The sequence below is a fragment of the Heterocephalus glaber genome, unplaced genomic scaffold (assembly GCF_053883595.1).
Source record: "Heterocephalus glaber isolate CG9 unplaced genomic scaffold, H.glaber_assembly_v1.0 deba00001504, whole genome shotgun sequence".
NCBI classification, from domain to species: domain Eukaryota; kingdom Metazoa; phylum Chordata; class Mammalia; order Rodentia; family Bathyergidae; genus Heterocephalus; species Heterocephalus glaber.
In genome coordinates this window covers 55,527,696-55,550,355 of record NW_028258324.1, presented here as the reverse complement: position 1 = coordinate 55,550,355, position 22,660 = coordinate 55,527,696, and the positions used below count along the sequence as shown (strand labels likewise).

General features: G+C 40.7%; 1 protein-coding gene and 1 pseudogene across 20 annotated transcripts in view; both read left to right on the top strand.

The window, feature by feature from the left end:
- LOC147825355 (uncharacterized) overlaps positions 1-22,660 on the top strand; it is an 88,233-nt gene that overhangs the window by 15,763 nt on the left and 49,810 nt on the right. Inside the window, exon 3 of one of the 19 annotated variants that reach the window (XR_015440982.1) lies at positions 15,949-22,503. The exons of 17 other annotated variants lie outside the window; for them this stretch is intronic. The gene's annotated coding sequence lies outside the window, so the exon portion shown is untranslated. Of the gene's footprint in view, positions 1-473; positions 22,504-22,660 lie in introns of those variants that run through there. One more of the 19 variants, XR_015440981.1, reaches the window with a different exon arrangement.
- Positions 18,237-22,503, top strand: LOC147825356 (vacuole membrane protein 1 pseudogene; annotated as a pseudogene). The gene has a single exon (XR_015440984.1). The product of XR_015440984.1 is annotated as a vacuole membrane protein 1 pseudogene (transcript).

Here is a 22,660-nt window from a genome sequence, read left to right as displayed (position 1 = left end):
GCCTGAGTTTAATCCTTAGCACAGCAAGAGAAAAGAAATACATTAGCTAAACTAAAAATTAAATTAACTGGATGTGGTGATGCATGCCTGAAATCCCACTGACTCAAGAGATTGAAGCAGGGCTGGGAATGTAGCTCAGTGGTGCCTTGCCTGCCTGCCAAGCACAATGTCCTGAGTTCGATTCCTGGTACAAAAAAAAAGAGATCGAAGCAGGAAGATGGCAAATCCGAGGCCAACCTAGGCAACATTGTGAGACCTTGTCTAAAAATAAAAAGGGGCTGGAACTGGGCATTGTGGTTTTGTATCTTCATAAGGTATGATTAAAAGTGCAGTGAAGGCTGTCATCCAGTGGAAAAGTAGGCATGTAAAAATGATCCTCACCTTCCTTATTCACCACCTATGACACAGTGAGACTTCTGGCACTTCCCAAAGTCAAAATGACTATGAAAGATAAACATTTTGAATTGATTCAGGACATCGGAGGCAGCCACGTCAGAGCAACTAAAGGCACCATGAAAGAGGACTTCCAGCACTGCTTCAGAGAGTGGCAAGAATGATGGGATGAGTGTGTGCAAAGCAAAGGGTAATATTTTGAGGAGAATTAATGGAAATAATTTTTAGTTTTACTGTAATAAATTTTTAAAAATTTAAACATTCACTCTATTTTTTAATCATGCCTTGTGTTAACATTAGTGAAAATTAGAAGTGAAATGGCTGGGCTGGGGATTTAGCTCAGTGGTTCAGGAGCCTGCCTTGAAAGTGCATGGTCCCGAGTTCAATCCCTGGTACCAAACAAATGAAAGTGAAATGGCTGAAGTGAAAGTAATATATTTACAAAATTGTTATTATGTAAATACTAAATATTCATTTAAGAAAAAAATTTTTTTTTTTTTTTTTGGTACTGGGGATCAAACTTGGGACCTTGCATTTGCAAGGCAGGCACCAGAACCACTGAGCTAAATCCCCGGCCCCATTTAAGAAAATTTTGTAGGGAGAAAGGAAAGGGAAGTGCGTGCGTGTGTGTGTGTGTGTGTGTGTGTGTGTGTGTGTGTGTGTATGGTGTAAATCACGTGGGGTTGTCTCCCAGAAATAGGCAGAAGTAAAAAAATCTAAATATTTTTGGTCAGAAGTAAGATGCTAGGAGAAGATATCTGAATCTAAAAAAAATTACATTCCTTTATAGCAATGTTGTTTAGAAGTATGGAGGAAAGTGTCAGAAAATATAGTAAAAAGAGTCGAAGGTGATTGCAGAAATTGGGTATGAGATAGGGTGGAGGAAGGGCCTGCCATTATATATCAGAAGCTTTATGCATTAGTTAGTGTTCTCCTGAAAGACAGAACCAGTGGGTCATGTGTGTAGATATGTGAGAGGGAGTGTATTAGGGAATTGGCTTATGTGATACAGTGGTTGAGAAGTCCTACAACAGGTTGTTTGCAGGCTAGAGACCCTTGAATTTTGGTAGCACATCTCAATCCAAGTTTGAAGGCCTCAGAACTAGGGAAGCTGATGGTGTAACTCTCAGTTCGAGGAGAAAAGCTGGAGAAGCAAGGGAGGGGCCGTGTAAACCCTGAAGTACAAAGGCCAGATTGCCTGGACTGCTGATATCCAAGGCAGGAGACAAGCATGTCCCAGCTCTCAGGGAGAGAGACCAACTTGTCCATATTTGCTCCCTCTGGGCTCCTAGCCAATTGGGTGGTGCCCACTCGAATTGAGGGAGGCTCTTCCTCACCTAGTCTACCCAGATTGGCATGCTAACCTCCTCAGAATACACCCTAACAGACACTCAAAATAATGCTCCTCTTTGTTTCTTGATAGATATTCCTTAATCCAGTCGAGTTGGCACCTAAAATTAACCAACATGTTTTATAAAAATTATTTGACTTAAAATATGTACATATATTACTTTGATATAATAAAATATTATGTAAAAAATCATACCAAAGCAAGGAAGTGGAAATAATTAACTATGAAACACTATTTTCTTTTTCTCTTTTTCTGTGGACCTGATTCATTTGCCTTCACTATGGATCAGCTTTTTCAATACTCGGTGGGGTTGGAGGGACTGGGAAGCATGTGGCAGGTGAAGGAGGGCCCTCTCCCCAGTGAAACTCATGCTGATGCTGAAGTGGTAGAATGCTTAAGCTCTGAGGCTCTGTGGTGGGTTATCAGCTCACACAGGCTCTACATTTATGAATAAATTGTTGGTGTCCCTTGGAAGTAGCTGGTGTCTTGTGGGGTTAGATTGGCTCTTGAGAGAGCTGACTGTTATAAAACAAGGCCACCCAGGCTTTTGGCCTCTTCTGCAGGCAGTCAGTTTCCTTTCCAGTTCTCTGTCGAGTTGTGATGCAGCCAGGGGGCCCTTACCAGATGCAAGTGCTGCGCTCTTTTGGGCTTTCCAGCCACCAAACTCTTAAGCCAAGTAAATTTCTTTACATTATAAAGAATCCAGCCTCGTATATTTTGTTAGAGCAAGACAAAACAAATACAGGCTCTTAGTTGATTTAGACTCATTCATAGTTTTGTCTATTGAGAGCAAAGGGATTGTCTTGCTAACTCCGCTTAGCATCAGAATGACTTTCACACATTCTTCTCTCCACAGATTTCTTTTACGTCTGTGAAGAGTATTTCAGTGCCTTTAGGGCCCCTTCTCCCAAAGATATATTTGGTGATTATGGAAGTATTTGTGAATAAAGAGTTTATTTGCTGCTACTTGCAAATCTACTTCATTTTTCAGAACAACTTTGTAGCCTCCTAATGCTTACTAGTGATAGCACTTGCTGTTACTATTTTGATGAGGAAATAAAAAAGTGACCACTGTCTCATAGCTATGAACAAAAGCAGCTGTCTGTGTGGCACCACACCTCTTTAGTGGCTTTCCCTTCTTGGCAGGAGTTCGTCTTTGCTGCTCATCTGGGAGCTTGTTAGAAATGCAAAATCTCAGACCCCACTGTGTTAGAATCTGATTGAGTCTGGTACCTGGACCCTTTCAATTAATTAACTATTTATTTTTAGCTCTCCAGGTGACTAGATTGTTAACTGACTATCTGAGCAAATCCTAATTCCATTCTTGATTATTTTATATCTGTGACTGAGTTAATAGAATCATTGTTTCTCAAAATTTTGTGTGTATATAAAAGACTTGGGGATGCTATTTTTTAATTCTTATTTTGGAAATATGGTTATTCCTCAGTGTGCCCAAGGAAATGGTTCTAGAACCCTTGCAAATAACAAAATCGGTGGATGCAGAAGTCTCTTATACAAAATGGCCAGGGATTTAGCTCAGTGGTTCTGCTGCCTGCCTCGAAAGTACAAGGTCCTGAGTTTGGTCCCCAGTACAAAAAAAAAAGATGTCACTTAAACAAAATGGCTTATGCTATTTGCATATACCCTATGAATATCCTCCTGTGTACTGAATTTTAAATCATCTCTAGATTATTTACAATTCCTTTTTTGGTACCGGGGACCAAACTCCGGTCCTTGCGCTTGTGAGGCAGGCAGCGAAACCGCTAAGCTAAATCCCCAGCCCTTTTTTTTTTTTTTTGAGAGAGAGAGAGTCTCACTATGTAGTTCAGGCTGCCCTTGAATTCATTATGTAGCCTCAGGACGGCCTTGAACTCATGGTGATTCTCCTGCCTAAGCTTCCCTAGTGCTGGGATTACAGGCATGCACCACCATACCCAGCTCAGGTGTAATTAAAAAAAATACTTTTGGTCTTCAGATGCTTGAATCCATAGATGCAGAACTGTATGAAACAAAGGACCAACTGTAACTTGTAGATTCACAGGGAGTTGTAAACACAATACAGAAAGGTCCTGTGTACCCTTCACTCAGTTTTTCCCAGTGGCTACATTTTATGTAGTTTTAGTACAGTATCAAAACTCAGAAATTAACATAGGTACAATGTGTGTTTGTAGACCTAGCCATTTTAACATACTTAGAGATTCCTGTAGCAGCGTTCACTTATACAGAGCTACTCTACCACAGAGTTCTCGTATACAATCACACCTATCCCTCCCCTCACTTTCCAAGTGACCTCTGACAACCACTAATCTGTGTTCCATCTATATTTTTGTTATATTGAAAATGTTATACAAGTGGAATCATTCAGTATATAGTCTTTTGAGATTGGCTTTTTTCATTCTGCGTAACATTCTTGGTTTATTCAACTTATTGCATATAGCAATACGTTTTATTTTTACTTAAAAATTACAGATTCTTAAGATAGTGCAAAACATTACAGAGCAGTCTTGTGCATCTTTTACCCAGTTTCTCCCAATGATAACATCCTAGTACCTATAGTATAATGTCAATACCAGGAAATTGACATTGGTACAATTCAGAATTCAGAATTCAACAGTTATTCAGAATTTCAGTTATTCAGAATTCAACAGTTTTGCATACATTCATTTGTGTCTCTGCATGTATTTTTATGCAATTTTAGCACGCGTAGATTCCTTTTTTCTCTTTTGGTACCAGGAATCGAACTCAGGTCCTCATGCTTACCAGACAGGCATTGCACCGCTGAGCTACATCCCCGGCCCTAAATTCCTGTTACCAATACCGCAATCAAGATATAGAATTAAGGCTGGGATATAGCTCAATAGTAGAGCATTTGTCTAGAATGTACAAGGCCCTGGGTTCTATTTCCACCACTACAAAGAAAAATGCGTTAAGACAGAATGAGTAATATAGTTAGGGTGTAGCTCAGTAGCAGAGCCCTTGCCTAACATTTTGGAGATGCTGGGTTTGATCTTTTTTTTTTTTTTTAAATTTATTTAATTTATTTATTTATTTTTAATTTTTAATTTTTAATTTTTTTCTGGGTTTGATCTTTACCACCACCACCACCACAACAACAGCCAAAAAGAAAAATAAAGAGATACAGAATTATTTATTATATTACTATGGAGTTCCCTTTTATAGTCATACCTATTTCCCTTCCATCTTCCACCCCATCTTCAACCCCTGCCAATGATTAAAATACTCTCCATCTCTTATAATTTTGTCAGTTTGAATTGAATCCCATGTAAATAGTATTGTGCATACATAACCTTTTGTTTTGTTTTGTTTTTTGAGACAAGGACTCGGTACATAGTTCAGGCTGGCCTTGCATTGTGTAGCTCAGGCTGGCCTCAAACTTGAGGTGATCCTTCTGTCTCAGCCTCCTCAGTGCTGGGATTACAAGTGTGTGCCGCCACAGCTGGCTTACTTTGTTCCTTTTTATTTCTGAGTGATATTCTGTAGTATGAATGTAACATTCTGTTATGCACTGGAGAACATTTTGATTGTTTCTAGTTTGAGAGCATATGGTGTGTTTAGCTTTTAAAGAAACTACTAAACTCTTTCCAAATTGGCTGTAACATTTTACATTCCTATCCATAATGTGTGTGTTTCAGTTTCTTCAGATTCTCCCCAGACTTGGTTTTCTCTATTTTTAAAATTTTCATCAATCTAGTGGATATATAATGGCATCTCACTATGGTTTTAATTTGCATTTGCCATATGACTAATGGTATTGATCAAATACTCATGTGTTTATTTGCCATTTGTATATCTTTGGTTAAGTGTCTGTTCAAATACTTTGTCAGGGCCAGGGATTTAGCTCAGTGGTTCTGCTGCCTGCCTTGCAAGCACAAGGTCTGGAGTTTGATCCCTGGTACTAAAAAAAATATTTTTGTCAATTATTTCTTCAATTGAATTGTTTATCTCATTATTTATGAGTTGTAAGGATTCTTTTTTTTTTTTTTTTTTTTTGAGTTGTAAGGATTCTTGTTACACTCTGATGAAAAGTTCTTTAACAGAGTGTTCCGAGAGTAAGAAAACTACTAGGGAAAGATATATAGTTTCTTTTTAAAATTTCACACATACACTTACATGGATTTTTCAAATTAGGGAATTTGCCTTAGGTCTATCAGATCTGGAGTCTGATTGTATCCTATTTATAAACTAATAAGTTGCACCATTACTGTTTCCCAGATGCCAGCAGAAGACATGAGACAAGATTTTAATATCGATGGCATGATAAGGTGCATTACAATCAGCATGTTTGGGTCAGCTTCCCTTGCCCCTCAAGTCCCACAGTGATATAGGGGAAAGGAATTCAACTCCCAAACCTACTAGATATGCAAATGAGAGTTTGTATTCTCTAAAATTGGAGAATGAATTCTAGGAACAACTAGCTTAAAAGTAGGAAAAATTTATTGAGAAAAAGAAAGCTTCTGTCTAAGAGAGAGAGAAGGGGGACCGGAAAGTGGGTTGCCTGCCCACTCCATTTTTCAAGAATATTTTATACAGCAAAGCCACGTGTTGAGGCGGGTACAAAGTGGGTCAAAACTATAAGACCCAATGGAAATGTACAAGGTGGGCATGAGGTGGGGCAAAATCACAACCAACCAATAAGATTACAAGTACAGTCACCCGGGTAATATTGATTAAATGGGGGTCAAATGGGGAAGTAAGTCACATAACAAGCATACAGGGATTTTCAGTAAGGGTGGGTCAGGGATATTTCCCAGAAAGGCTAGGTTAAAACCTTGGGCCCCCACCCAGATGATTGATCCCTGTTTAGAATGTCAATCACTGCTATTCATCCTACATGGGTGTGGTAGATTCTCTTTTACAATGCTGGCCTTCAGAGAATGTCTTCACTGTCCTCCATGTTGGCTCCTTGTGGGCTGGCCCTAACTGCCTACAAGATGCCTAATTAAGTTACCCATCTGCAATAATAGGGTGACAAGATACTGATGAATGTTTGCATACACAGGGGGCTGCCTCACAGGAGAAGGATGAGTCAGGGAACTCGCCACTCTATGACCGACTGTGAACAGCCTGCTTTTTTTTTTTTTTTTTTTTTTTTTAGCAAAAGGAGACATTACTTCATCCTACGAGGTTAGTCCTGAGAGCCATAATCCTGAGAAATGGCTGAGTGAAGAGCACAGAGCACCTTGTATTCTTGGCATTCTCAGCCAAGAATGGACAAGGGAGCCGTGGGCTTCCATGGGAGACCTTTTCCTAAAAATCCGTGCCTTGGTCTCCAAGGCCCCTGGGAATCAGGAGAAGTGTACAAGGTTGCTATCGGTGAGGTTTAGACAAGGTTGTGCTGGTCCTTGTTTGTACACAGGTGGAGGTGAGCAGGCACATTCAGGCTATCATAGTGACCTCAGGCATAGTAGATTAGTTCAGTATCAGATGTGTGTGTCCACATGAGTTTGTGCTTTTGTAGCACATGAATGAGAGGATGAGAATGAGCCGAAAACACGAACACCCGAGACTAGGCCTTTATTAGGGGATGGGGTGCTGGGCTGTCTCGAACAGTGGCAAGAGCAGTGGCCAGGGGCTGACTAGGTGACCTCTTATATGGGCAAGGAGCATGGGGGGTTGGGCATAGTGGAGGTAGATGTTTGGCTGCAGCCAGAGGTAAGGTTAAATCCATTGGCAAGTTTGAACTTCTCAGTGAGAGGGACTATAAGCGGGAGAGCTTGGAGGTGGGAAACTTAGGTTTTGTTTCCCTGAGTGATTTATTATCTGCCAGGAAGAGGCATTTAGGAGGTGAGACTGCCAGAGCCATTTTATCTAGCAGAGAACTCTATCACGGAACAAGGCTGACAACTCAGCAAGAGGTCCGATTACCCCTCATGGCTGCTGTTTGACACTGGTGGACCATATGATTATTTTGCTCTGGCAGTGAGTGCAGGAGATTAAGAGAACACACAATGTTCCCTGCCTCCAGATAGCAGAGGGTCTAAGATATTGCATTCCTGGTGTGTCCTGTAACTTCATTTTTTTTTTTTTCTAAAAATTTCTTATATGTATCCAGGAACATCAAGTGTGAGAGGAGCAAGAGCATTTTTATAAAATTTAGAGATCAATTATATCTTCCACCTTGGCCAACTTGGACCTCTATACAAGGACTTGGTAATTGATGTACTCAACCAAGTGATAATCACCTTTAGAATCCAAGACTGTGTCAGCTCAACAAGTTTGAATTAAATGAGGGAAGTGAATAAGCATCAGTCTTTAGGTCTCCTTGTGGGTTGGCTGCCTTCCAAAGTGCAGACCAATCACATAGATCTAGGGGTGCAGTCAGGGGAGAAAAGCATTGTATCCAGAAATGATCAGGGTGAGCTCAAGGACCCGAGTTCGATCCCCGGTACCAAAAAAAAAAAAAAAAGAAATGATCAGGGTGGAATCTCACCCTGATCATTTTCAAACTAGGTCCATGTCTTACTTTTCTCGTTGCTGAGACAAAATACCCAACACTCACAAATTAAGAGAGGAAAGGTTTATTTAGCTCATGGTTTGTGGAGGTTTCAGTCCATAATTGGCTGGCTCCAAGGCCGGGTAGCTTGGCAGAGGGGCATTGCAGAGGAGAAACAGTTCATGGCAAGCAGAAGACAGCAAAAGCAAGCAAACAAGCAAGGGACCTTAACAGCATCTTTCTGTCCCTTTTATCTTTTCCAGGCTACTCAGGGTGAGTAGTACTCACATCCTTAATCCTAATGCCTTTGAGCCTAGCACTGCACCACAAATCAGTTCCAGTGTCACACACTCTAGATCCAGCCACCTCTGACTGCACAAGGCTTTAGGGGAGTCATCTAAACACAAGCCATAGCAGTCTATACCCCCCCCCCACTTCTTTCTTCCTAATCTTTGTACAGAAGGGGGCTGAAAGGAAATTTTTCTCTTTGGGGACAGCTGTATTTGCTGTATTTATTGAAGTGTGTGGACTAGGAGGTGAACAAGAAATCCTTTTGAGCTGAGTTTCTGAGGAGGCCATTTCAGTGCTCTACAGTACCAAGTGCCAGGGTATGGTAGGGAGCACAGGATGTCCTTGGAATACTTGATTATTGGCTCACAGCCAGATAGACTTTAAGAAGGAAAGGGGAGAAGAGAGGATGTTGTGGCTTCAGCCTGTGCTTATGAAGTTCAAGCCTGCCCAGGCTTCTCTTTTTGACTGCCAGCTGTATGGATTTTGCACTTTGCTGGACAGCTTGCACAATTACACACACAAAGGCACACACACACACACACACACACACACACACAGAGGAAAGGATTAGTAAGAGGCATATTGTGGGAATGAGGAATTATCCTGTGGGTTAGACCTCTAAATGGAGAGGTCAAGTGGGCACTTAGCTGCTCAATAAACATGAGGGCTAGACACATAAATTTGGAAATCATGATTATATAGTGCTTATTTCAAACTATGGATCTTATGAAATTGTATGAAGTTGTCTAGGGAGAGACTATACAGAGGAAAATGAGGGGAATCACAGCTGAGCCCTAGGGAGTTCAACACTTAGCTTTCCCACAGAGAAGGGGAAACTAGAACATGGAACAAGGAAAAGGAAGGGGCATGTCTCTGAAGCAATAAGATACAGTGTTTCAAGAAAGTAGATACCTAATGATTCTTATGCTAGTAAATATAAGATGAGGTGACCATTGGACTGGATAATAACAATAATTCAGTGTTCATATATTTAGGAACATTTTTATAAAATCTGAAATGTCAGATTTTTTTCTCTCACAGAAGATTGTGGAAGATAGCCATGATCACAGTTAGCCCTCTTTTATTAACCAGAAACCAAACCTCAGATAGACTTTTGGGGATTTGTGAGAGTTAAAAAGAGTTACTTAGTTGTGGCCGACATAGGTTAGAACCAGGCTTCTTCATTCTAGCTCAATTCTCTGATTCTAAATCCTGGTTGGCATAGTGACCACATGTGGAGCTTTCTAAAAATATAGGCACCTAGGACTCACTCTAAATAGTCCATCATAGAACCCCCAGATAAGAGCAGGGTGTGAGTATTAAAAAGAAAGTATATAGGGGCCGGGGATTTAGCTCAGTGGTTTCGCTGCCTGCTTCAAAAGCGCAAGGACCCCAGTTTGATCCCCGGTACCAAAAAAAAGTGTTCAAAAAGAAAGTATATAGGGCCGGGGATTTAGCTCAGTGGTTCCACCACCTGCCTGGCAAGTGCAAGGACCCCAGTTCAATCCCGGTACCAAAAAACAAAAAAAGAAAGAAAGAAAGTATGTAGAACTCAACAAGTACATACTGTAGTTCTAATGAGAGGGCAGAGTTGAGGATCACTAAATTACTCTATAATGTGTTCTGAGCAACCTTGAAATTAATCTTTTTAGGATTAAAGTCTCTGTAAGGTTTGGTTAGTTTAGGTCACAAAGGTCAACTGAAGCTTATTTGCGCTTCGCCCCTGGGGTGGAAATGCTAATTAACCCCATATGTTAATACCTGAGTTCAATCTGCTAAGGTGTTTTCTTATAATTAGTATTCTGCTTTTGAATGGAGAAAGCATTTCCCAAAAGAGAGTTCTTTCCCTTGTGTTTGAACTTCCAAATTAAACTTAGGTGTCTCATCAGGTGAATTTCCATGACTAAGTCCCCCAAGTTGGGAATCACTTCACAGCGGTGAAAGATGCAGTTAATGGGAATGCATGGAGACAGTCACCTGTGAATTTTTTTTATACCGGGGATTGAACTTGAGACCTTGTGCTGCTTGTGAGGCAGGCGGCGGTACCACTGAGCTAAATCCCTGGCCCAGCCACCTGTAAATTTGTGCAATAAAGACTGTGTCCAAAACTTGAAGACTTCTACCTACTGCAAATGATAAAATTATGGTTTGAGGTTAAAGTGGGGACTCAGGCCTGAGGATGTAACTCCATGGGAGAGTACTTGCTTAGTGTGTGCAAGGCCATGGGTTTGATTTCCAGTACCACAAAACAAACAAGTATATAGAAAAAAGTAGGAACTCAGCTTTATTAAATCCGGAGCTTCTTTTTCTAAATTTTAACACTGTGGGTTCACTGGGTCCAGGGCACTGATACAATGAATATTTCCATCCTTTCTCTTAAGATGTTAGCTTGGTCTTACTGTAGTCCTTTTTCTAGCAATGCAGGACTAACCTGCTCAGTCTCAAGACTAACCCTTCAGCAGGACTCTCTTGCACTTGCTCATTATGCATGATTTTGCAGTGTCTTTTTCCACCTCTTACTCTAAGAGATGGCTATCTGTGCCTAGGTTCCCACCATTAGAAGCTGAATTTCCTCAATTGACTCTTTAGTTACCATGTGTTTAGATTCTTGCAATAGCTTTCCCACCTTAAATTTCTTACTAGACTCATCCATTTTACATGTTCTCATCAGGTTAATCTTTCTAAAACCCATCTTGATGAGTTTACAAGATTAAAGATAAAAAAATGACCTTCTGCCTATTTCAATGATATATTAAAATTAACGTAAAATGATCAAAAACCTAAATGTAAGAGTCAAAACTGCAGAAGGGAAAGGAAAAAATGATGAGAAATGGAAAAAATGGAAATAAAGTCTTTGTAAATAGGGAAGGGTGGAGGGCGTGAAGGGAGGGCTAGGAATGGGGAAAAAATAAGAACCAAGATGCATTATATAAAGGTTCAGTTCCCAATGAGAAATGTAATTGTGTTGTATACCTACAATGTACCAATAAAAGAATTTAATACAAAAAAAAACCAACAAAAAACCCTGCAGAATTCTTTTTAATGGTTTTTTTTGTACTGGGGATCGAACTCCGGTCCTTGCACTTGCACAGCAGGCAGCAAAACCACTGAGCTAAATCCCCAGCCCTTTTAATGTATTTTTATTAGTACCTGTTTTACAAAACACTGGGTTTCAGTGTAGTATTTTCTTTTCTTTTCTTCTTTTTTTTTTTTTTTGGTACCAGGGACCGAACTCAGGTCCCTGTGCTTACACAGCAGGCAGCAATTCTTTTTGTTTTTTTGAGACAGGGTCTTGCTATGTAGTTGAGGCGAGACAGTGTTTCAAGAAGGAAGTGACCATAGTGGCATTGAATGCACTATATAGTCCTGGCTGTCCTCAGACTCACGGTGATCAGAGCTCCTGCCTCAGCCTCCTCAGTGCTGAGAGTACAGGTGTGCACCACCATGCCAGGCTTCAGTATATTTTCATATATGCATATATAGCATAATTTGATCATATCCATCCCCATTATTCTCTTTTACACCTCCTCCCAGATCCTTAAACTTTTCCTCTTGTCCAATAATAGGCTCCTTTCTACTTTAATGCCATTTTTTCCCTTTTTATTTTAGATTTCACATAGTAGGGAAAATTGCACTATATGAGCCGGGCATTGTGGCGCATACCTGTAATCCCAGCACTTGGGAGGCTGAGGCAGGAGGATCTCCATGAGTTTGAGGCCAGCTTGAACTGCACAGCAAGACCCTGTCTCCAAAAAATTGTGCTTGTTGTGTCCAGATCGCGAGGTCCCCAAAGACCACCAAGGAACTGATTCTGATGCAAACACATGAGGGTCGTTTAGTCAAGCTTGAGCAGGGACTCTCAACTGTCACCGATGCAGCGGGTCAAGATTGAGAGCCCTGACTCTAAAACACCAGGGATTTTTATAGAGGTTACAGCAAGGCGCGGGGTTTTGAAAAGGCGCGGGGTTTCAAATCACACGCAAATCACACAATTGGCTAGCATTTAGCAAGTTTTGAAAGTTTAAACCTAATTGGCTGGGCCTTGCGTGCTGAACTGCAAACGGCTGCTCAAGTCATCGAAAAGAACATCTGGGATACTGGGGTATTGGGGTAACTACTGATTAGATGTTGCAGGCCATCGAGAAGAGCATCTGGGACATTGAGGCAGCTACCGATTAGCTGTCGCTAGGCTAGTCGCTAGGGGACTGCTGGACATTATCACAGGCAGGTGGCCAAAGTGCATCTTGTGGTTTTTCTTGGAACTAGAATTTATGTCCAGGCCACCTTTACTCTAAAATGGGGCCAAAATTTTAAAATGGAGTCACTCAGGTCTCACAGTGCTATTTGTCTTTCAGTCTTGGTTATTTTGCTTAACATTAATCTCTAGATCCAGCCATTTTTCTGCAAATGACATAATTTCATTCTTTTTTACAGCTGAATAATACTGCATTATATATACATACCATACATTCTTTATCCATTCGTCCATTGATGGTCACTAGCCTCATTCCAGATCTTGGCTATTGTGAATTTTGTAAACACGGGAATAATACTCCATTATGTATATATATCACACATTCTTTTTATCCATTCGTCCATTGATGGCACCTAGCCTTGTTCCATATTTTGTCTGTTGTGAATTGTGCTGCAATCAACACGTGTATTCACGTATCCCTATGTTATTCTGACTTTAATTCCTTTGAGTATATGCCAACGAATGGTATAACTGTCATATTATTGTTCTCTTCTCAATTTTTTGAGAAACTGCTATACTGATTTCCACAGTGGCTGTCCTAATTTACATTCTCAGCAGTAGTGTAGAAGGGTTCATCTTCACCTGCATTTGTTCTGTGGAGCCTCACAAGTGTGGCTTTTGATGGCCATTCTTACTGGGGTGAGATGAAATCTCAATGTAGTTTTGTTTTGTTTTCTGGTACTGGGGATCGAACTCAGGACCTTGCACTTGCCAGGCAGGGGCAGCACCTATGAGCTACATCCCTAGCCCTAAATGTAGTTTTGATTTGCATTTCCCTAATGACAAAAGATGCTGGACATTTTTCATATACTTGTTGGCCATTTGTACTTCTTTTGAGAACAAGTCTGTTGTACTCATTTGCCTATTTATTGATTGGGGTCATTTTCTTTGTGTTGATTTTTGAGTTCTTTATATATTCTAGATATTAACTTCTGTCAGAGGGAAGCTGGCTAAGATTTCCTCCCCTTCCGTAGGCTGTCCCTGCACTCTGTTGGCTTTTTTCCTCTGCTATGCAGAAACTTTAACTTGGTATAGTCCTGTTTGTTGATTCTTTCTATTATTTTATGTGCTATTGGAGTCTTATTCAGAAAGTCTTTGCCTGTGGCTATTACTTCAAGTGTTTCCCCTTTTTAGTTTCAGGTTTTGTACCTAGATCTTTGATCCATCTGGGGGGAGGGTGCACTTAGAGCAGTTTCTTTACAATCTCAGTTTATTCCCAATCTCCTGATACTATGGCACCAGCAGGCTTGGGGTGGATTCTTCACGCTCCAGGGCAGCAGTGTGCCTATGGTGGCATGACTGGTGGTACCAGCTCTTAAGCTTCTTCTCCCACTTCTTGGCAGTGGGTGGGCAGTTTGGTACCTAGATGTCCACAGGCAGGATGCAAAGTCACAGCCCCTCGCATGGAGTAGGAGTAGTAGTAGTAGCCTCCTTGGTTGGCACAGCTTCCCCTGGACATGAGTAGCATGGTTCTGGCATCTGATCATAGACCTTGAAATGTCCTAAATGGGCAAATCTATAGAGAATGTATATTAGAGGTTGCTTAGGCCTGGGGGCGAAATGTGGAGTTGAGGAGGTAGTGATTACTTGTGTGGGGTTTCTTTTTTTTAGGTAACGAGAATGTTCTAGAACTGATTGTGATTTTGGATGCACAACTCTGTGGATATACTAAAAGTCATTGCATTTAACACTTATAAAATGACCTGCTGAGTTTTTGAAATGCCTTCATCCTGTTATCACAATTATCTACTGTTAGGGCTTCTCCTCTGTTCAGTCTTTGGTTTTATCTCTTTCATACTCCTCCCTGTATTAGGTGACAGTCAACCGAATTTGGTTTTCTCAACATCCCTTGTATTTGTGTCTCTCTTCTTGTTATGCTCTGCCTGTTATGTTTCTGCCTGTGCCTGCTGTTCCTGATCTTCAAAGGTCTGAGTGAATTGCCTCCTCCTCCATTCCTGCCCATCTCAATTCCCATAATATTTTTGCTCAGTATTCTAAGCACTGAATTTTGATTAAATAAGGGGAGAACCTTGTATTTTTTTCCTCCAGTTTCTTAGTCGCCAGGTTGCCTCTGTTTAATGGCTTTCACCTTTTCTTCTCAATGATTGCAAATGTGTGGAAATGAAGTCGTGGCTGCTTTTTGGGAAACAGAGATTAAAGTTCCCTTGTATTTTTTCAGCAGCTGTGACAATGCTTATATGTTGGGCAGTTTCCAAGCAGAATCTGACTACCAAGGTCAGGTTGCCTCAACCAGAACACACATGAGATAGGTGAGACAGGTTTCAGATGACAGGTTAGGGCAGATCACCTTTCACTGAGTGTGTGGAATGACAGGCACAAAGAAATCATTCTGAGCAGAGTCCTCAGTGCCATCTGCTGCCAGTCCCATGCCGTGACTCCCAGACACAGAAAACTGTCCTTCCTCTTGCTTTGGCCTAGAGTGTCGTTCTCTTCTTTCAGAGTTGGAAGGGCACTTTCCAGCGGAGACAATAAAAGCATAAGAGGGACCTAAATATTTGTCTGTTATCACATGTTAGTTCTGAGATTAGAAATATAAGAGGGATCCAACACTACAGAATCCTACTGGAGAATTAGAAAATTTGAAGTATAGCTTTAAGGTCTAAGATTTCATCTTTTAGGAAAACACGAGAATTTAATAATTGTTTTGTTTTATCTTCATACTCTAAATGTTCCTAAATTAACATTTTAGAAAATTATGTTGTTCTCAGGTGAAGGTTTTCCCAACATCCCAAAGCATAATTTTTTTATTATTAAGAATTACTTAGGGCCAGGGATTTAGCTCAGTGGTTCCGCCGCCTGCCTTGCAAGTGCAAGGACCAGAGTTTGAGCCCCAGTACCCACCCCCCCATCCCACCCCCCGCCGAAAAAAAAAGGGAATTACTTAAGTAGGGCTGGGGATGTAGCCAATTAGAAGAGCTCTTGACTGACATGTGCAAGACACTTGCTTGGTTCCATCACTAGCATTTCCAAGAAATATTACTTAAACAGTGTTATGGTTTAGATCTAAAAGGTCTCCCAAAGCCTCATGTACTCCTAGTGGGGCTTTTGGAAGGTGGGTGGATTGTGGGGATTTGTAGCTGAGTTGTTAGGAGGTGGGATCTGGTCAGAAGGGATGGTTTACTGGGCTTGTGGTTTACCTCTCCTTGCTCTTCCTTTACTCCCTGTCTGCTCCCTATCTGCCAGCCCATGAACAACCCTCCCCTGGCATGCTGTACTACCTTGGAGCCAGCTGACTATGGATTGAAACCTTTGCAAACTGAGCCAAAATAAACCTTCCCTTCTGTAAGTTACAGTTGTTGGATACTATGACAAGATAATAACTAAGATAATACATACTATTATTACAAATTCAAGCATCAAGGAAGCACATATCCTTCACATTTGGTTTGTGGATTATGGCATTTAACTCACCCTCTCATATTCTGTTTTGTATTCAGATAGAACAGACTCTAGCTACAAAGTATTTTACCTTGAGTAAATTGCTTAATTTCTCAGTGTTTCCAGACTCTGTAATTTTCCTTCAAAATTCTGTTTAAGCTGGATGTGGTGGTACACACCTGTAATCTCAGCATTCAAGAGGCTGAGGCAGGAAGTTTCCTGGGAGCTGGAGACCAGTCTGGGCTACATAGTGAGTTCAACACCAGCCTGAACTACATAGTGAGACCCTGTCTTTAAAAAACTTCTGTTTCTATGGATTAAATTAGATAATTATGATTAACCACTTAGTAGACTATGCTTGGCATTTGTTTAAGTTCCAACAATTGAGAACTACCTAGAGAAATGTTTAAATAAATTTTTTTCTGTACTCACTTATATGCCCTTTTGGGACATGTGACAATTAAGCTTCATTGTGTCAACTTGATTGGCTTGGAAGCCACCCTGGGAATTGGTAGAGCACACTTCTGCCTGTGTATGGGAGGGTCATGGAAGTGTGACCTTGAGTACTGTATCTGGTCCTTCACTCTTTTCTCACAGCCACCATTTCCCTCCTCTGCTTCTTGACCACCATGAACTAAGTATCTTTGCTCTATCACACCCTTTTGCCATGCTGTTTCTTTCTTGGAGCCAGCTGACTATGGACTGAATTCCCAGAAAATCTGAGCCAGTGGAATACTATTCTGCCATATAAAGGATAAATCTGGGTCATTTGTAGGAAAATGGCTGCATGATGAAATCATAATATTAAGAGAAATAAATCAGATACATAAGCTTAAATATCACATGGTTTCTCTTATATGAGAAACCCAAAGTATAAATAATATAAAGAGTAAACTAAATGATTGATAATAGGAAACAGGGAGATAGATTTTTGCATATGGGAAAGGAACACAGATGGATAGGAGAGGAAGGGGAGAGAGGGAGGTGTAAAAAGAATGAAAATGTGTTATGTACACGTACCAACTTCCTGCAATGAATGTAATCATTATGTATTACAAATATGTACTAATAAAAATAAAAAATTAAACAATAAAAAAAGAAAAATTTAATTTAGCTTTGTGACCCATGTTATATTTCCATAGGTCAGTGTTGTTATAGCAGCTTGCTAACAGAGACACCTATAAATATGTTCTAAGACCAACTTTCTTTCTTTTTTTGGTACCGGGGATCGAACTCCGGTCTTTGTACTTTTGTAACAGGCGGCGAAACCACTGAGCTAAATCCCCAGCCCTAAGACCAACTTTCTAAGGAGAACTTTCTATGTGTTATTCTTCTACTGTACTTCCACTCACCATTTTTTAGGATGTGATTTTTGGAATGAGTTAATGCTGTACTATTGCAATGCAGGAAAATATAAGGGGGTATTGTGTCCTACCTAGATGAAGTTCAAAGATCAAGATATAAGATAAAAATTGCATATAATAAGAATTACCCTTGAAAATCCCTTAGGAAAGTCTCAAGATGCTACTGCCTTGTCTTACCGCTTTCTCTTCTAGCATTAAGGCAGATCATGGTTTCTTTATTGAGATCACATGAAGTAGCTGGGCTGTGTTTGTTGCTGTGTCCTAGCAAAATACAAATGTTAAAGTCAGAGTCATCCTCAGTCTGGTAAGATGCCTGCTTGTAAGAAGCAAAAGGGACCTGAGGTTCCTGCAGGTATCTTGGGTTTACATTTCTTGCTCAATGGGCCATGTACCTCACCAAGTGCCACAGAGCAGGGAGTTGCCTGCTGTATCCCTCACCTCCTGTTATCTTTCTGTTTCTCTTTTGTGTTGCTGACTTTTGGTAGTTGAATTTGCATACCTTAGTATGTAACAATCTCTTCTTCAGCTCTAATTTTGTGGCTCTATGATTCTAAGGATATCATTAAAATCCACAAATAAGTCATCAAAGAAGTTGCACAACTATATGAATGTACTTAATGCCACTGAACTATACATTTAAACATGATTAAAATGGTATATATTCTGCTATTAAAATAAAGAAATGAGCCAAATTAAACCTCTCCTCCTGTAAATTTTGGGTGTCAGGTATTGTGTCCAGCAGTGGAAAAACTTATTAATATAGAAAATTGGTACTAGAGAAGTAGGTCATTTATGTCACTGAACCTGAGCACGTGGATTAGAAGCCTTTGGAATTGGCTTGTGGAAGGCATTTGGAAAGGCTTGGTGCTGGCTAGAGCAGCCTTAGAATGCTGTAAGCAGAGACTGATGGGTGGTAGTCAGAGCTCAGACAATCAGAATGCTAATAGGAATGTAGACTGTGAAGGCCAGGCTCACAAGGTTTCAGCTGGAAACAAGGACTCCATTGGCAACTGGAGAAGAGGCCATGCATGTTATATAGCCAAAATTTTGTCTATATTGTCCCCATGTCCTGAGACTTTGCTGGAGACTGAATTTTTTTTTTTTTTTTGGGTATTGGGGATCAAACTCAGGACCTTGTGCTTGCAAGGCAGGCGCCAGAACCACTGAGCTAAATCCCCAGCCCCTGGAGACTGAAATTAAGGGTAGTAGATTAATTGACCTGGCAGAGGAAATTTCAAGACAGCTTAATATTCAGGCTGTGGCATGGATACTGCTGGCTGCTTTAACCAGATTTATAGGGAGAATCCAGGAAAAGAAGAGCAGAAAAATTTGAAGACTTTTAAGTTTTGGCCCCAAAGGAACAACGTAAAATTGGGGACAAAGGATATGTGGTTGCTGAAGATACTTGCACCATTAAAAAGAAACTAATTACTTTTTACAAGAAAAAAGAAGATGCATTGAGGACATCTCAGGAATCAGCAAGACCCCACCCATAGAAGGCCCAAGGGTTCAAAAGTGTAAACCTTCCATTTAAGAGGAGAGTCCCTGGAGATCCGGAGAAGCCGGAGTCCAAGCAGCTCCTCAAGAGTTACTGATAGGCTGGAGATTTAGCTCAGTGGTTTTGCTGCCTGCTGCACAAGTACAAGGACCTGAGTTCAATCCCCAGTACCAAAAAAAAGAGTTACTGATAAATGAAATGGCTGAGAATGGAAAAAATTGTGACCAGAGACATGTAGCAATGAACAAAGAACAACACAGTGGAAATTTCACAGACCCCTCTTCAGTGAATGAAAAGAAGAGGAGGAATTGGGAAGAAAGACAGAATATTGTCCTGTGGAGACAACCACTCATTACCTTGCAATATTTTTCTTGGAAATCCTTGTAATCTTAAAGGAATGGACCTCAAAATTATGGCATCATTAAAACATTGTGGTGTCTTTTTTACTGCTGCTTGCTGTGCTTGTAGCTATGTATTATGTTGAAGGAGCACATCAACAGTATGTCCAGCATATAGAGAAACAATTTCTTCTGTATGCCTACTGGATAGGCTTGGGAATTTTGTCTTCTGTGGGGCTTGGAACAGGGCTGCACACTTTTCTGCTTTATCTGGGCCCACATATAGCTTCAGTTACATTAGCTGCTTATGAATGCAATTCAGTTAATTTCCCTGAACCACCCTATCCTGATCAGATTATTTGTCCAGATGAAGAGGGCATGGAAGGAACCATTTCCTTGTGGAGTATCATCAGGAAAGTTAGGATTGAGGCCGGCATGGTATTGGTACAGTAATTGGAGAGCTGCCTCCATATTTCATGGCCAGGGCAGCTCGCCTCTCAGGCACTGAATCTGATGATGAAGAGTATCAGGAATTTGAAGAGATGCTGGAACATGCAGAGTCTGCACAGGACTTTCCCTCATGAGCTAAACTGGTGATTCAGAGACTCATACAGAAGGTTGGATTTTTTGGAATATTGGCCTGTGCTTCTATTCCAAATCCTCTATTTGATCTTGCTGGAATAACATGCAGATATTTTCTTGTACCTTTTTGGACCTTCTTTGGTGCAACCATGATTGGAAAAGATAATTAAAATGCACATCCAGGTAATCATACCCCCCACACTCATTGCCTATAGCCGATGAACACATTATGAGGTACTGAAATATTGGCTTGTTCCTAAGCAAATTAAGTTGCTGGTTCTGCTTCTTTGGTTCTTTTGGTTTCAGCTTACTTAGATAATAAAGTATGCAAAAAATGTAAAAAAAAAAAAAAAAAAAAAAGGAGAGTCCCTGGGAAACCTGCTTGAGAAGAGCCTCTTAGGGAATTGATTTCCTGGGATTCATTTCACTCTGCTCAGTCATTCATGCACTCAGAGGCCACTGAAGCCATGGGCCAAGGGGGCCTGGCTACTGCTCTTGCTGATAGCAGATGTTGGTGTTGTCCATATGATGCTAGCTTTACCACCACACAGAACATAAGAGTTGTGGGGTCAAAGAGGCTGCCAAGCTGAATGTGGTGGTGCTTAATTGCAATCCCATCACTCAGGTGGCCAAGGCAGGAATACTGCTGAGAGTTTAAGGCCAGAATAGAACACATAGTGAGACCTTGTCTGAACTCCCCTCACAAAAAAAGAGGCTTCCACTCAGATTTCAAAGGAAGGCTTAGGAGGTCAGGCAATATGCCCTTGTGAGGACAGTATTTGAGGTTGTGGGAATGAAGCCAAAGGTGCAGTGGAGACCTCAGGAAGCTGGAAATACCAGAAATGTAGAACATCTGCAGAAGAAAACTGCAGACTATAAGTGGAGTCAGCCCAAAAGAGGCCATGTTGACTGCAACCAGCAAGGCCGTGGAACTGCCCCAGCAGTCCTGAAATCACATTTCACCACCATGTGCCCCAGATGCTGCACATAGAAATACAGGATTTAATGTTTGCCCCACTTGTTTTTGGTCTTGCTTTGTTTCTATTCTTTTCTGCCTTCATCCCTCCTTTTTTAGTATGGGAATATTTACCTTGGCTGTTTCACTTTGGGATTATAGAACTTGTTTGTTATTTTACAGAGGATCACAGCTAAGCATTTGCCTTCAATCTCAGAAGAGACTTAAGACTTAGACTTGAAATATGCTGAACTATTGAGACTTTGGGGAAAAGATTACTGCATTTTCAGTTGTGTCCAATATAGTTGTATCATGTTAGGTGGAATTATGACTTTGTGTTTATTTGGGGATAAATATTGTTTAAGGAGATGTATTTAGGTATCAGTTAACAGAGGGTGGAATGTGATGGTTAAGCTTGATTGTATCAATTTGATTGGCTTAAGAGCCACCTTGAGGATTGGTGGAGCACACTTATGCCTGTGTCTGGCTGGGTCATGGAGGTGTGATTTTGAGTACTAAATCTGGTTCCTCACCTGTTCCTTGTGGCCACTATTCCCATGCTCTGCTTCCTGGTCATCATGAACTAAGCATCTGTCACACCCTTCCATTTGGAGCCAGCTGACCATGGACCAAATCCCCAGAAACTATGAGCCAAATTAAACCTTTCCTCCTTTAAGTTTGGGGTGTCCGGTATTGTGTCCAGCAATAGGTAAACTGACTAATACAGGACAGCAGACATGTCTGATTCATTTTCTAAAATGGCAAACAGTCAGATAGAATTATAGCTATATCTTCATGCAACATAGGAGTAGAATGTATATTTCTGTGCTAATATGTTTTGCATCTGTGTGTGTGTGTGTGTATGCATGTATGCATTCTACTACTAAGCTAGATCCTCAGCCTGAATCTTTTTTCGTACATGGTTTCCTTTTTTCGTGAAGTCATTCAGTTTGTTTTTATATAACAATTATCTGAATAAAGTTTTATATGCTCTGGAACCATCATATACAAGCTTTCCCTCCTCACCTTGGTGAAGAAGGCAATTACTATTTTCTCTTTCTGGTAAGTGATGGAGCCTCAGAGAATACAAGGATTAACATGTCACAGACTTTGCAGTGAAATTAGCATTAGAATGTTCAGCCTTCACAGTGACAGAATTCTTTATTCTGCTGAGGCCTCTTTTCTCCTGCTTTTCTATTCATGTGTAGGGAATCTGTTAGATAAAAATCATTTCCAAAGTTTTTATGCCTTCTCAAAGACAGCAATTCCCAGACAAGAAAGGATATTCAAAATAAGAGACATCTAATGATTCTAAAGAAATGATCAAGGCCAAAGGAGATGATTGATTGTGTTACTTAGCCTGCCACACCTCTATCTTTTAAAAACATTTTTATTGTAAAATATCGTAGATTTGTTTAAAAACATACATCAATTATTTGCACAATTTAACAAATATTTATAAGGCCAACACCAAAGTAATAGGTAGTCAGATTAAGAAATAGAGGGCTGGGAAAAAAAAAAAAGAAAGAAACAGAGGGCCGGGGATTTAGCTCAGTGGTTCCACCACCTGCCTCACAAGCACAAGGTCCCGAGTTCGATCCCCAATATCAACAAAAAAAGAAACAGAGAACAAGGCTCACTATTGCAGTTTTAGTTTTGTCTTATTCAAAAATAAAAGACAAGGCATGCCAGCTGAGAGGCCCCTGGCCATCTGGAGCCCAGCTCTGTCCCACTCGCCACACTCACCTGTGCTCAGTGAGATGGTGAGGACCCCTCAACA